The sequence below is a fragment of the Mycena indigotica genome, assembly GCF_014461135.1.
Source record: "Mycena indigotica strain 171206Taipei chromosome Unknown Mind.scaff0009, whole genome shotgun sequence".
Taxonomy (NCBI): Eukaryota; Fungi; Basidiomycota; class Agaricomycetes; order Agaricales; family Mycenaceae; genus Mycena; species Mycena indigotica.
Genome location: NW_023503008.1, coordinates 914184 through 929852, shown reverse-complemented (window position 1 = coordinate 929852; position 15669 = coordinate 914184).

Genomic DNA, 15669 nt, shown 5'->3' with positions numbered 1-15669 from the left:
ATTCCCTATTGCCCCGAGTTGGGCTTGACATTAGGCCTGACATGTCATGCTCAGTCATGTGCTTTTCACATGTTCATTTCATCCCTTCGGAGACATATATTCTCATTATCATGTACTGCATATCCCAAGCCCTCAATGGCCTTAGACTGGTACCAGAACAGGCTAGGTCTTGTTCATGACAGAGAAGTAGTATTGTTGACAAGCTAAGCAAGAAGGTTGCATGATACAATATTGTGCCTTTTATATATTGTTCTGCTCAGGGGTGATCAGACACTCTTAAATTTATGACAATTAAAATGCTAATAATAGAGTATTGTTAAATATTTATCTACATATCTATATATCTGAATCACAGTTATAAGAGTATATACTTATATATATTATCATCATCATTTAATTGCCATATCATTATGTCTATCTAATCTCAAGCCATTGAAGACTTTGTACATACTCATGATCGGAATATGGGAGGTCAAAGTTAGAGAGAAGCTATGGTTATATATACTAAGATTTTTCCTCATCTTTACAATCTACTTATATTTGACTGATAGAATAATATGTGTCAGACTGAGGCTCGAACCCATCTCCTCATTTACGCAAATTTGTATGACTCATTGTTTTTCACAGGTAACGTGACGAATTACCAGTCTCGGGACCTTACTAGCGTAAGGTGAAACTCTCATTGCGCAAATTTGGAGCGACACAAGCTTTAACTTGCCGATGGGCTACATAGTCAACGTTGATGGAGGCATGTACCGTATTACAAACAAACAAACAAACAACCTCAGCGTTGCCAATGTTAGAAGTCGAATTCCGGTCTCCAATCAGGCGATGGCATCCTCGTGTACGGTAGGCCGGATCGATTTTGGTTCGATTTCAAGTCGGTGACTGGGTGACTCGGTGGCGCTGGGTTCGAACCTTAACCAAGTAATATGTATAAGGCTGGTATAAAAATAAGTGGTACTGCACCCAAATACCACAACACTCACGGAGGACAAGACGAAATTGCCATCTACCTCAGTAATTGTTTCCGGTTACTGGATTCGTGTTGTTGTTGAACAACCCATAGATTTCGGGGTTGCAAACGCATTCATTGCAAAAGAAATTGGTTTACCCTCCAAGGCTTCAGGCGATCTTACCACTGAAAAATATGTTGAGGATGAGGGAATTGAATGGCTTGTGGAGGAGAAACGGGCAAAGACAGTCACCAAGTTTACCGGCACTCGCACTCATGTCTAGCTACACGATGACCTCCCCTCCGCAACTCTTTCAGCCCTTACGCACTTTGCCTATGGATTTTGCAACTGCAACCTTGTTTTTGCAGACCTCCAAGGTAATCATCTATCTATCCGCCTTGACCATTTTTTTTTTTTTTTTTTTTTTTTTTTTTTTTTTTTTTTTTTTGTATCCAGTTTATTTGGCCTTCGCCCTCGGGCATGGTAGCCATCGTCGTACACAACAAATGTATCTATCCTCGCCATCGCATATCCATCTTTTCCTTCGGAATCATGCCCTCGGCCCAACATTTGGTCTGTCGGGCGGGCGCGCTCCAGAGCGCCGAATAAGTGTGCTGTGGGTATGTAAGGTATGGTAGGTGTAAGTAGCTGTCTTCTGCGGCAGTGCTGTATATTAGTTGTTCATGGTAACGAAGAGGGGGAAGAGAAAAATGAAGGTGGTATAGTAGTCAGCCTACCGTGCTCCAGGGGAGGACATTCTGGGTCGTGTCATGCTCGATTTCGGGACTCTGCTTTTGCGCGTTCTTTTGCTAAGACATCTAGGTCGGCGATGTTGCCGTGGACAGGTCGAAACCTCCCCGTGGCTGCAATGAACCTGAAGAGGTGGGGGTAGAGCTTCGGAGTGCCGAGCAGTTTTCGTATTCCTCTCGTGAGTGGTCCCCCTGCTCGTTGTAAGCGGCTGCGTGGTTCGTCGTGTGCACTGCAGTGCAGGAGGTAGTGTGCGACGGACTCGTCTGCTTGCCGACAGCATGGGCATATGGGTGAGTCGGCCCGGTTGATTCGATGGAGGTGTTTCGCGAGTGTGCAGTGGCCCGTTTGGAGCTGTAGAAGGATGGTCGCGTGGCTTCTCGGCATGCTTGCGGTAGTTTGTTTTATGAACGCGCCTCGGTCGAGTTTGTGGTCGTATTGCATGGTCCTCTGGTACCGGGCGGACTCTCTCCAGAGCTTATCGGCCTTCTCGCGCAACTCCTTGTTAATGTCCTGCCGCACTGCCGACTTGCTGACTGGCAATTCCGCTCGAGGTCCAACGGTAAGCAATCCTTGGGTGATGCAGATGTCGTCGCTGCGCGCTTCGCCTCTTGGTCGGCACGTTCATTCCCCAGAATGTCCTTGTGACCCGGAGCCCAGCGGACTGTTATAGCTATGTCAGTATTGTATTTTAGCAAGTCGCTGCACGCTCTGTGCCATGTGTCCCATATCCAATGCGATGGCGAGGGTTTCGTGAGTTTGACGGCTCTGACGGCCGCTTGGCTGTCGACGACCAAAGTTACTCTGCCACTTACTGCCGGTTCGTCCCTCAACAATTTTATCGCCAAGTTGCACCCAATTCCTTCTCCCTCGTAGACTGTGTGTTCGGTGTTGTGTCCTAGTCGTAGTCGTAGGCTTGCTGATTCGTGGCCGTTACGGAAAAGCACTGCCGCTGCTCCAATTCTCCCCTCTATGCCCGACCCGTCTGAGTACACGACCCACTCCGCCTTCTCCGCCTTCTCTACGTCGATTGCCTCTTCCTTGGAGTTCGGGATGATGATCCCGACATTTCTTGTCATTTTCGGGAGGACGGGACGGGTTGGATTGTTTCGAGTTCGTCAGGGTGGTACGGAAGTTCTTTCATCAACTCCTCGACTGAGGTCGGGAACTTTCGCTTTCTCCTCCTCCTTCGATTGATTTCCTCGTGTAGTGGGTGTGTTTCCGGGAGAGTGGCCAGCCGTAAAGCCGCCATGCTTCGCTTTTTCTCAATGAGCTGCTGTACTGGGAGGAGGTTAGCGTAGACGTCAAGAATTTCAGTGGCTGTCGAGGGCATGGCGCCCGTTATCGCCCTTGCAGCTTTACGCTGGACGGTGCGCATACTTCTAACCGCCGCATTCTCTGTTTTCTTGCTTACCCCCTTGAGCCGCTTCCTTGTTTGCGTTAAGAAGACATCCGCTCCATAGAGCATTTTGGGGACGCATATCCCCAGGTACAGCCGCCTTACCTCAGTGGCGCTCAGTCCCCTGCTCGCTCTACCCAGTCTCGCGAATATCTCCAGCCACATGTTCCCCTTCCTCACCATCGCCGCGCCCTGTTGTTTCCACCGTAGTTCCTTGTCGATAAGTAGGCCTAACATCTTGACGTGGTCGACCGATTTTATGGTGTGATTTCCAAGCTTGAGGTCTGGGCAGTGCTCCGGTTGCCTCTTGCGGAGCATGAATGGGTGCGGGACCCTCCTTCTCGTTGCATCTAGCAGTTGATACTTGGCTGGCCCAAAGAGCGCGTTGTGGTCGTCCGCCCAGTCGTTAACCCCTTCCGTTCTCTCGATGATATTACGGAGCTTGCTGTGGTTCTCTCTGATCGTGTCGCTCGTCGTTACCAGTGTCGCATCGTCCACAAATAACGACCGTGTCCTCCCCTCGATCCTGCCTTGTGATGTCCGCGAGCCCCGCGTTGTAAAGCAGGTAAGCAATGCCTGAGTGCGGGTCGCCTTGATCAAGTCCTCCTTCAACACGGAAGGGTTCGGAGGTGTAGTCGCCAAAGGCTATCCGATTGGTCCGGTTGGCGTAGCGTCTAGTCATCCAGTCAGTGTGCTTTTTTGGTACCCCTCGCATTCTCATGTCATGTGTTAGTCTGTTCAGGTTGACACTGGGGAAGGCGCCTTTGACGTCCATACACAGCACGCTCGCCACCTTACCTTTCTGCCACGCATCCTGAATTATCTTCACGATCATGTGGAGGGCGTCCGTTGTCGAGCGCCCCGGTCTCGCACCATACTGATTTGGCGGTAGAATCCCTGCCATTTCGGCTTCCGTTACGAGTTGCTGTGTCTTGCACGCCGTTCAACAAGCGCGCGAATCCTTTGGAGAGCATGATTGGGCGGTAGGCGCCAGGGTCCATATAGTTGGGCTTGCCTGGTTTTTTCAGGACGATCGTCTTGATCTCGGCCCACCAGTCCGGGTAGTGGGCCAGGTTGTCGAGTGAGCGGAAAATTGGGCCGAGGTATTTGACGAGGATGTGAGCTGTCTTGATCATTACGCAGTTTGGTGGTGAGCCCGGGAATGTTGCCTTGTACATTTTGAAGTGAGTGATGGCCTGTAGTATCAGTTCATCCGTTATTGGTTTCCAAACCCATTCCTCTTCCGGGTATTCCTGGTCGTCCGGTATCTGCAGTCCATTCGCTACCGCTGGGTAGAATTCGCTCCGGAGCATGTCCGCCTTTGCTGCGTTGTCCGCGGCTGTTTGTGTGACCCTCCTGGAGACAGGATCCCGCCGTTCAAGGGTGGGTATGGTCGTTGCTGCGCCGTCAGAGGGTTCAGCCGAGACGAACTTGGCCACAGTCCAGGCGTCGTTGCCCGTTGCCTTGTTCAGCCATTTCTCCCAGTGTCTCTTTTTCGCCGCTTCTATTGCTTGGTGATAACGTTTCTGCGCCTCTTTTGTTTGCTGGTGAATTGGGTGGTCAGGTGCTGTCCGGAGGTGGTAGGCGTCTCTTTGGAGTTTGGCGCACTCTTTTCTCTGTTTAGTCAGCTTCTCATTAAACCATCTCTTACAGTATGGAGTCGGGTCTGAAAACTTAACCGTTTGCTGTATGGTGTCCTCCACTGCCGTTTCGAGTCGTTTGATCGCATGTTCGACAGCAGGGATTGTGTCGTACGCCGCAACCACCTCCAAGTCCTGCAATTTGGTTTCCAGTGTCTTGGCAAATTCCCCCCAGTCCGCCTTTCGGTACATCGGTACTGGTGTATAGGGTGTTGTCCTGTAGCCCAGGTCGAGCACTTGCACTACTGGGAAATGATCAGCCTTGACCGGTCGCATCTCCGGCCTCGTATTGCACTCGATGTACAAGGGTGCCAGGTCCTCCGAGCAGAAGACGTTGTCGGGCCGCGTCAAGTTGCCTGTCGATTTCGCCTCCAGCGTTGGGATGTCTTTCGGTAGGATCATCTTCATGTGGAAGCTGCCTAGCATGTTGAGGAGGGGTTGGACTAGTCTTGCTGCTTGCGCCGTGAACAAGTGGAAGTTCCTCTCCTCGTCCCAGTCTGGATGGTGCCGGTTAAAATCTCCCGCCCAGATGTACCTTAGCGGTAGTATCATTGCCGTTCTTCCTGCTGGGCTTGCTTGGTATGCCTTTACCGCTTCAATGGCGTCGTTGTTGTGGCAGTCGTTATACACGTTGATTATCCTTATCGTTCCGTAGTCTCCTCTTATTTCGATTGCTGTCACGTCTGGCGAGGGAATGGGTATGGCGGACCAGTCAGCCGTGGATATGAACTGTTTGACGAGGATCATGGAGCGCGTGCGTGCCTGGTGCGGTGTGTGTGTCGGAGGATAAATTGTCGTCCACCACCTGTTTGCTCGTGATACACCTCTGAAGTCGGAAGGCTCTTGGAGCAGCGCGATGTCGTAGATGGAAGGATCTAGCCTGTTAAGTAAGTCGTTTTGTGCCGCCAGGCTTTTGTCAAGATTCTGCTGTAAAATGGTTAGCTTCCGTTCTGGGTTGGATATCGTGTGGTTGTCATCATTCATGTTGAATGGGTGGCTGGGTTTGTGCTGCTCGCCCTCCATTTGACGCATCTTTGGTTTTGTTTCTCGTCGTTACCGATTCCCTGTATGTCAGCTGTGTGCCAGCAAAATCCTGCTGGTTCACTGTACGACTTTGCGCAAAGACGCGTGCTGCCCCTCCGAAGAAGGGCGTAGCCGTCATGTTAGCCCTTTGGGCTGCCGCGACTGTCGGGTTGGGGCCGGGGCCCCTTTTGCGCGCTATAGTTTGCCAGTTCGACATACTATTGCCCTCGCTTTTGTCGCAGAGCTCCCATGAGGAAGGGTCCCGTTCTTCTGGGAAGAAGCGGTACTTTGCTTCCGGGTTCCTTTCAATCCAAACCTGTAGCTTGTCTGCGAATACCGGGCACGAGCGGTCTGCCGCACCGTGCCCCAAGTGTGGGCGTTTCTCGCTCCTACAGTTCGCACAAGCGCGTTGATCTTCCTTTACAACACATGCTGCGGTGCGGTGGAATTCGCCGCACCTTGCGCAAGTCTCGTGGATGCTCGGACAGGTAGCTGCCACGTGCGACTGGCCAAAGCATTGGCATTTTAAACAGCGTATCGGCTCAGAGAGGAGCTTACGCGCCGTAAGCGCCTTCCCCGCCACGTAGAGTCCCGCGCGAATAGATTTATTGGCCGCAGCGGCGCTAGTAAAGCCAAAGACAGCGTGGGCTACTCTCTGCTCTGGTTTCCTGCGTTCTTTCGGTTTGATCCACTTCGCCTCCATCAGCGACCCTTGGGGGAGCCCATTGTCCATAGCAATCGCGTGCCGGCTCCCCTCATCCTCTATGTCGGCTTCGACAGGGATGTACTCCACAATAACATTATAAGAACGGGATTTGAAGAGTGACGTACCTCCCATGTTGTCCAGGAATGAGTTCATGTGTCGTTTGACCCAGTCCGCGGCCTCTTTGTTGTTCAGGTGCAGGAGTGCCGCTCCGTTCTTGTACAGAGTTGCCGCCAGGAAGCGGTATTCGACCACAGTGTCGCTGTCACCATCTTGTTCCGCCGCCCTTCGCATTGCTATCTGTGCTTTCTCCACCAGCTCTCTCTCCGTCAGCCCTTCCATCCATGTCTGCGCCTCCTTGCCCTTGGTGATGAGAATTTGTTTTTCACGAGTTTGAATCTTGGCCAGCATGTCGGCTTGCCCGTTGGTCTCTTCTCCCCTTGCCGCGATGCTTGCATATGTTACGGCTGGTTGTGCGGCTTGTTGCGTGAGCTCCAGGGCCGCTATGCGCTTGCTTAGTCCATCGACCGCCTCTTCCATCCTAGCCGTTATTGTGTCCACATCCGTGCATTGCTGTTCGACCGTTCTTGTGAGCATTTGAGCCGCTGTTCGTAGTCCCCCTTCGAGGTCTCCATTCCCGTTGTCCTCCCATTCCGCGTTTCTGCCGCGCTCCGAAGGTTGCGTCTTAAGGTCGTTGATGGCTGCTAGTATGTCGGCTGTCGATGTTCTCCCTGCCTGGTCGTTGAGCAGGACGGCTACTGCTCGGCAGATTGTCGCTATTGGCTTGCTGCTTGGGGTCGTGTCCGCTTTGACCGCCACCCGCAGGAGGATTGCGGCCAGCTGCTCTAGCGTGGGGCTTGAGTTGTCTGGGAGCAAGGTTGCTGCCGCCAGTATCTCCGCTGCTTGTTCTGCTCCACAGTGGGCCCAGTCCTTCTCCTTCGTGTTTAACAGCTCCGCCCTCGTTTTTCCTTCGCTGTCCTTCCATACGGCTGCGCCTTGAGAGCGCGTTTTGTGGGTTGATGTTGGTGGTGATGTTGTGCCGTGTTTTTCCGGTCCCGTTGTCGGGCCCGGCGTCGTTCTAGAGATCTCAGGCATTTATTCTAGCTGTATACAGAGCTACTATTCCACTACGTGCGCTAATGCACAAGTCCCGAAGTGTTTTTCGGTCCTCGATCAGCTGTCACGTCGTGGTTGTTGCCAAGAGAGATCCTCGCCTTGACCATTAACCTACAAGTAGTCCAGCTACCCCTGCCCAAGTTCGAGGAAAAGACGGTCTTGTCCTGTTCGATGTCATGACCCATGAATGTGTACGTCTAACTCACCTAGTATATGGAGATGCTAATGCAAAACAGTGGCTCTGGAGTTGGTGACTGTGGCGAAAAGGGAATCCAGTCATTCGTCGAGCAGCATAAGTATAACCAGATCTGCATGTGTCTCGGCCTCCACATCCACGACAACTATCGTCTGGACCGAGTGAATGGCGAGGACGATGATATTGAAGTCCATGATTAGACCTGTTCATACGATTAGCATTAAGTAGCTTCCTCTAATATAATAAAACTGGCCTTGTCCAAAGCCAATAGGTCCAGGTCTTGCAGCTGAGTCACCAGCAGCTCAGCGGTGGTAAAGAGAGGCATGGTGGCAGGAGAATGACGGGTGGCAGCGATGAGGCATCCCGCCGGGACCAAATTATCAGCCAATTGTCAGGGGATGAGGGTCCAGGTGCCTAGTTGATACCAAAGCCGAGGGAACAGCCCCACGGCCAACTACTTAAGTACAGGGCTATCTGCGCACGGACCAGTCACGTGATCAGTCACAGCTGTCACATCACATGCTCCCCTTACACCAACCCCTCCTCAAGATCCGTCGCCTCGACGGATAGGCGGAGTGTAGGGTTCTGCGAACTCGTATTCGGGGTCGCCAGGGAAATAGAGGTTGTCGCCTATAACACGCGATGATTGCGCAGGTACGCCCCCTCGTTGGGCCGTCTGTCGATTGCGCTGCCGACCGTGCGCTACCGCGTCAATCTGCATGGGAGTGGAAGCCACACTGGTATCCATCCGCATGGGAGAGGCGCCTTGGGTATGCGAGACTCGGGTAAACGTCGACGGAGTTCCCATAGCCACCGAGGGTGCGAAGGGAGTAGGGAGAGTGGAAGCCGCGGCCCGTATAGGTTGGGTAGTGGCGGCGGCGGGGCTGACGGGGTAGGGTAGACGGGAAGAGGGGAGAAGACAGTCGCGAATGCCCAGCTGGCCCGCCGGGCGGCAGTCGAAGCCCTCGGATGAGCGGCAGGACGTGCGGCAGTGGGGCGCGGGGCACCTGAGACTGGCCACGGGGCACAGTGGACGAGCGGTGTGGGCACGGTCGACATCCATCTTAGTGGCGTGGGACGCAGGCACAGGCGCGACAGGAGGAGGGGGAGCAGGTCCCTCAGCAGACGGTGGCTGACGTTGCTTCTTCGCACGGACACGCTTACGCATGAACTGTTTCCCAAGCGCAATAAGTGCGTCACCGATTTGCTGGTCGGTTCCCCGGATAGAGACCCGGCGCTCGCCAGGCGCAGCGATCAGAGTACGCCGAACTGAGCACCGGAAGTGTCATGAGCTTGGTGGAGACCCTTGCCACCACGACCCACGATATGCCCGACAGCCGAGTCAGGCACCACAAGCGTACAAGAGAAGCGTGACAGTGTCAGGCGCAGTAGGGGGGAAGGTTTCGGCAAGTGGTATGGAAGTGTGGGCCGCAGCGATGACGGCAGGGGGGGGCCGGGATTGTTGGAAGAACCCAGCGACTGCCGTCCCAGACACCGTGGAATGTAGGACCAGGGGAAGGGGGAGCAGGGGGTGGAGCAGGCGTACCATACTCAAGACGGTCGGTGAGGCGAGTAATCTCGCTCTGCAGGAGCAGGCAGTACGAATACAGGTCGACAGGGACGCCGGGAGTCGTCATTGGAGGAGAGAAGGCAAGCACAGTAGGGTGAGGACGAATATAGGAGATAGAGAGGATCAACTGGGGCTAGAAGAGTGCCAGAGTCGATGTAGAGGCTTTGGTATGCTGTCAGGGGATGAGGGTCCAGGTGCCTAGTTGATACCAAAGCCGGGGGAACAGCCCCACGGCCAACTACTTAAGTACAGGGCTATCTGCGCACGGACCAGTCACGTGATCAGTCACAGCTGTCACATCACATGCTCCCCTTACACCAATCATATAGCGAGAAAGTCTGACACCCTTGCCTTCCCGGTCATATGACATCTGGGAAGCTCAATGCTGGGACTTTTGCAGCCATACTGGCTGCACCTAAAATCATGAAAAAATTAGGGAGGATATGCTAACTATATCTTATCTCAGTGGCACAGTTTCAGAAGATTCAAGCTCCTTTGGAATAAAATCTCAATTCAGCGCTTGAACCTGACTTTCACAACCATTCCTCTGTTTTCGTGCAGATGTCTGACAAAATGGATGCATTGGGACGAAATACATGGCCTGCCATGGAGTAAATAGAAGCAGTAGCTATTTGGGTGCAGTACCACTTATTTTTATACCAGCCTTATACATATTACTTGGTTAAGGTTCGAACCCAGCGCCACTGAGTCACCCAGTCACCGACTTGAAATCGAACCAAATCGATCTGGCCTACCGTACCTCGTATGTTGTTTGAAGCATTCAGCGTGTGTTTAATAGAGTCTGTGCGGAGCCTGAGTATGATAATTAATAGACCGCACTTTAGAATTTGCATGACAAACATACATACTCTGGCGCTGGCGTCTACGCTGAGAAGACCGGTATAAAATCCTCAGAATAGGGAGACCACGCCCAGATAGGTCGCCATTGTCTTGCCCTCTGTTTCAAAGTATCCCAATCGTATCCGGTACCATGATGAAAATTTGATACTATTTACTACTAATTGCCATTGATAAGGTTAATATTTGAAACTTTTCTGCTCACTAACACTGACTGGGTCATATTGTCTAGTACCACCATGTGGTACCGCATTTACGTGGGTGCATAAACGATGCGAAGCGGTTTGAAGCTTGCGTGAAGAACATTTGCGGAGAGGCTGCTACAAAAACCGAACTCTTCAATGATAAAGCGACTCGGGCTCAGATCCTGGCTGCTTTCACTGGCTTGATCGAAAACGACAACATCCACTTCAAAGATTTAATCGTTGTTTTCTATGCTGGCCATGGAGGAACGGTACACATCGCCCGACACGCTGCCAGGAACGTCGATTCTAGTTCCCCACAGTTTTGGAAAGTCGAAACACTCTGTCCCGTTGATGAGTCAATCGACGGCACTGGTATTCCAGGAATCCCAGATGTTACAATCATTGCCTTGCTCCAAATGCTGGTACGCAAGAAAGGCAACAATATCGTACGTTTTATGTGTCATCTTGAACTAGGTATATCTGAGAGCTTACAGGTCGTTGTTTGCGACTCCTGCCACTCCGGGGGTATAGTACATGGAGAGGAGGAGCATGGGGACGGGTCTCGAAATCGCAAAAATGGTGCACAGTACATTGATATCAACATCGACGCTGCGATTCTATCTGAGAATAATCTTGAACGGTTGGCTGATATTGGGTTCCGTGCAGACACTGAAGCCTACATTTTTCTTGCTGCTTGTGGCAAGGACAAGAAAGCATATGAAGATCGTGATCACTGGCTACTTGGCAATCAGCGTCCCAGCGGCTATTTCACCTTGGCGCTGGTAGAGAGACTGGAGCGTTTGGCTGCCAATCAACTGGAAGATTCTACAAGCTATGCCATTCTCATCCAGCAACTGACACTTGACCTGCAGCCACGGCACCAAAGGCCAGAGGCCTATGGTAGATATGTTGATCGGGTGCTATTCACAACACGAACAACAGCCTTTTGGTTTCGTTGCATAGACCAAGGAAACCGAAATTTCCAGATCTCCGCAGGCCAAATGCATGGAGTTGTAAAAGGGACATTGATGATCACTTCCGAGGGGCACAGGTTGGAGTGCTTCCAGGTGAAAGCAATATCTTCTCGGGCTGTGGCGAAGGAAGTTGGAGACTCATGTGGCCCACCTTCATGGGTACGCATTGAGAAATGGAATGCAGGCGCTGGAAAATTGCATGTTTTCATGTCTGGTATCACTGCTGATCTGTCATTGACAGAGTATGACCTTGTCCCAACCAAGAACACCCTCGATGCAGATGTTTTGTTGAAGTGTGATAGCCCAGATGAATGGATGCTTATCGCAAATACCACTGGTGCTAGATCCACAGTTCTGAAAGCACCCCTGTCTGATAGGATTAGCATCTATTTCTCTCTGCCCCTACTCCAACATTGGCTGTCCAAAATCTTAGGAAAATAGCTCATTTCAAGTACCATTTGGGCCACAAACAATAACAAACATCTAATGATCATATTAGCTGCCTATTCAAGGTGGCCTTGTACCCTATTGAGCAGGGGTGTATTGGGTTGTCTGCAAAAAATTTATTGAACAAGCAGAGAGAGGTATGTCTTGCAGTAGGCAGTGAAGACAGAGCATTTGAACTGGAGGTGAAAAATAGTGGGAGCCAACCCCGCTATATATATGTTTTTGCATTTGACTTGTGCACATTTGCTATAACTGTAAGTCAGCATAATTCATGGCTACACTAAATATACTTATGTTATTCAGGCCTTGCATTTGCCTGGAATTGGATCAGAAACTGCTTGTCTACAGCCTGGGGAGACCTGGAGCTATACTGGGGAAGGCAGTAATGAACCACTCAGTGTCAGGGGAACCTCCCTTTCGGCCTGGAGACGCGCCCGATTCCGGTCCGACTCCGGTTCCGACTCCGGTCCGGCCCTCCATCTCGCCGCACAATCACCGATCCGTCAACGCCCTCCCGACGGTCGCCCTGGGACCTCGCCTGCGACGCCGCCCAAGCCTTCTGTGCCCGACAGCGGCAGCTACGGACAAGCAGTATATAGTCAGCTACCTAGCAGGCGGACCCTTAGAGTTTCTTCTCTTTGGATCCTCCCCTGCTAGGTCAGCTTCATTTGTATTCGCTTACCAATGTTCACGCTTTGGATCCTCCCCTGCTAGGACCTTGATCTCAGGCCTCCGGGGTTGCCCTTACAGCAGAAGAAACTCTCTACGGGATCAACCGGACAAGATTGCCAGGTTCGGCGCTGACTCAGGCTCGGAGTACGAGTCCGTTCTGCCCTCGTCACTGCCCCTGCCACTTGTCCCCTCCTCCTCTACTCCTGTGGTCCCCGCACCCGTCATGCCGTCTGGAGTCACTCCTACCGCAGACACCCGGCTGGACTCACTCGAGGCGAAAATTGATAGCCTAACTGAGGCCCTTGCTTTACTCACCAACCAGGCTTCCGCTGCCGCTGCCGCCGCTAATAATGCTGGCGGACCCCAAACACCTTCGCCGGAGACGTCGATTCCGACTCCGACTCCGGTCCAGGGCGACTCGAAGCCCTTTTTGGCGACATCAACCTCGCCTCAAAATTGGTCTTGCGACCAAACCCCCCGTTCACCTTCAACGGCGACCGGGAACGCGGCCCGCGTTGCCTTTACGCGGTCCGCACCTACGCCCGCCTTGCCCCTGAGGCCTTCCGTGGTCAACGGAGAGGCGAGCGAGGAAAAAGGCCGTCCGCTATGCCATGTCGTTTATGGCAGAAGGACCCGCTCAGCAATGGGCGGAGCGCCACGGAAGCAAAGCCCCGTTTCCGTTTCCGTCCTGGGGCTCGTTCGTTTCCGAGTTTCGACTCCGGTTCATTGAGGAGAACGAGCAAGATCACGCTCTCTCCAAGCTGGAGACTTCCGCCTATCACATGGGCACAAAGGATGTCTACCAGTACACCGACGACTTTGAGGACCTGATGGACCTCGCCGGATTCGAAGACGCGCTGGTCAAGGTGACCAAGTTCCGCCACGGACTTGACCCCTTGATCAACAACGGAATCACGTCCTCGAACGACCCCCCGGACCTCCGGGATTACCTTAGCTGGCGCACCCGGGCCTTCCGTCAATACGAGGCCCTGGTCCGGGCCAAGCTGATCCGCTCGATGGACATCCTCGACGAGGTGATCCAACAACTCGGTGACGAGATGTTAGCGGAGTTGATCGCCCGCTACACGGACACAGCTGCCCTGCCGGAGACGGCAGCGGAGTCGATGGCCAGAGAGGATTTTGTCCCCGCGACGAGTGACTGGTGTGCCCTCGTTCGCGTCTATAAATCGTTTTGCCTCTTTGTATGATGAATGCAGTTCCTTGCCCTACAATGAGCCCGAAACGAAAGACACACCCTCTCCTGCCCCCGCCTCAACTCCGTCTCCGACTCTGCCCGGACTCCGGTCATCGTCCTTCGCCGCCTCACTGCCTGGGAAAAGAAACTGCCCAAGCAGTACACCGTTGCCGCTGCCCCCTGGGCGAACTCCCTCCACCTCCCCGTTGGAGCTTGAGTCCACCACCAGCGCTGAAGCTCTCACTCTCTGGGCTTGTCGACTGTGGTGCCACCTCCGACTTCATTGACACGAACTATGTTGCTCGGAATGGCATTCCGGTCCGCACCCTCGATCAGCCGATTCCGGTTTTCAATGTTCAACTGGCCGTCACCCATCTTGGCAAGCAAGACCTCATCCTGGGGTATTCCTGGTTGCGGAAACATAACCCAGAGATCAATTGGGAAACCAAGGAGGTCAAGATGACACGGTGCCCCCGCAATTGCTCGACCTGCCGTGAGGAAGAGCGCGTCGAACGGACCGAGCTGCGGCGACTCCGGTCGCTTCAGAAGCGTCTCCGCTCCGGCCCGTTCCCCTCGGTTTGCACTATGGACCTCTCTGGCCCTGAGGACGGAGACGATTCCGATTCCGGTCTCGATTCCGACCTGCCTGATCTGACGCTGGACTCGGACTCGGATGACGAAGATGACCAGCTCGAAGATGGTGACCGCATCTTCTACACCTCGTTCCGTCCCTCAGAGGAGATATGCGCAGGTAGCACCGTCTCACAGCGTCTGGCCGAAGCCTTCGCCAAGAACTCCGCCCCACCGTCCTCCGAGATCCCGGACTGGGCTAAGGAGTTCCAGGACGTCTTCAACAAGGAGTCCTTCGACACGCTCCCGGAACGGAGAACCTGGGACCACGCCATCGAACTCGTCCCCGACGCTAAGCCGACCAACTGCAAGGTGTACCCCATCTCGCCCCTCGAGCAACGCGAGCTCGACGCGTTCATCGAGGAAGGGCTTTCGACGGGCCGGATTCGCCCCTCCAAGTCTCCGATGGCGTCTCCGGTCTTCTTCGTCAAGAAGAAGGACGGCGGACTCCGCTTCGTCCAGGACTACCGTGCTCTCAACGCGATGACTGTCAAAAACCGGTACCCCCTTCCGCTGATCAACGACCTCATCAACCGGCTCAAAGGCACTCGTTACTTCACCAAACTCGACGTCCGTTGGGGCTTCAACAACGTCCGGATCAAGGAAGGTGACAAGTGGAAAGCGGCTTTTCGGACTAACCGAGGCCTGTTCGAGCCCTTGGTGATGTATTTCGGCCTGACAAACTCTCCCGCGACGTTCCAAACGATGATGAATGACATTTTCCAGGATCTCATCCTCTCCGGAGACGTCATGATCTACCTTGACGACATCCTGATCGCCCATTCCGACCTCCGGAAACACCGGCAGATTGTCCAGGAGGTCTTACGGCGACTCCGGGAGCACAAGTTGTACCTTCGAGCGGAGAAGTGCGACTTTGAAAAATCGTCAATCGAGTACCTCGGAGTCATCATCTCCCACAACCACGTCGAAATGGACCCTGTCAAAGTCGCAGGCGTCTCCGCTTGGCCGACTCCGGAAAACAAGAAGGACATTCAGCAGTTCCTTGGGTTCGCTAACTTCTACCGCAGGTTCATTCGGGACTTCTCGACCCTTGCGCGCCCTCTTTTCGTGCTCACCAAGAAGGACCAGCAATGGACTTGGGGCGGCGCGGAGGCCTCCGCGTTCCAAGCGATCAAGGACGCGGTCACCTCGGAACCGGTCCTGGCGATTCCGGACGACGCACGGCCTTTCCGACTTGAGGCGGACAGCTCTGATTATGCGACGGGGGGCGGTTCTTTCACAATCCGCCCCGGACGGGAAGTGGCACCCTGTAGCATTCTATTCCAAAAGCTTAAATGATGTCCAGCGCAACTACGAAATCCACGACAAGGAGATGCTCGCGATCATCCGCGCACTCG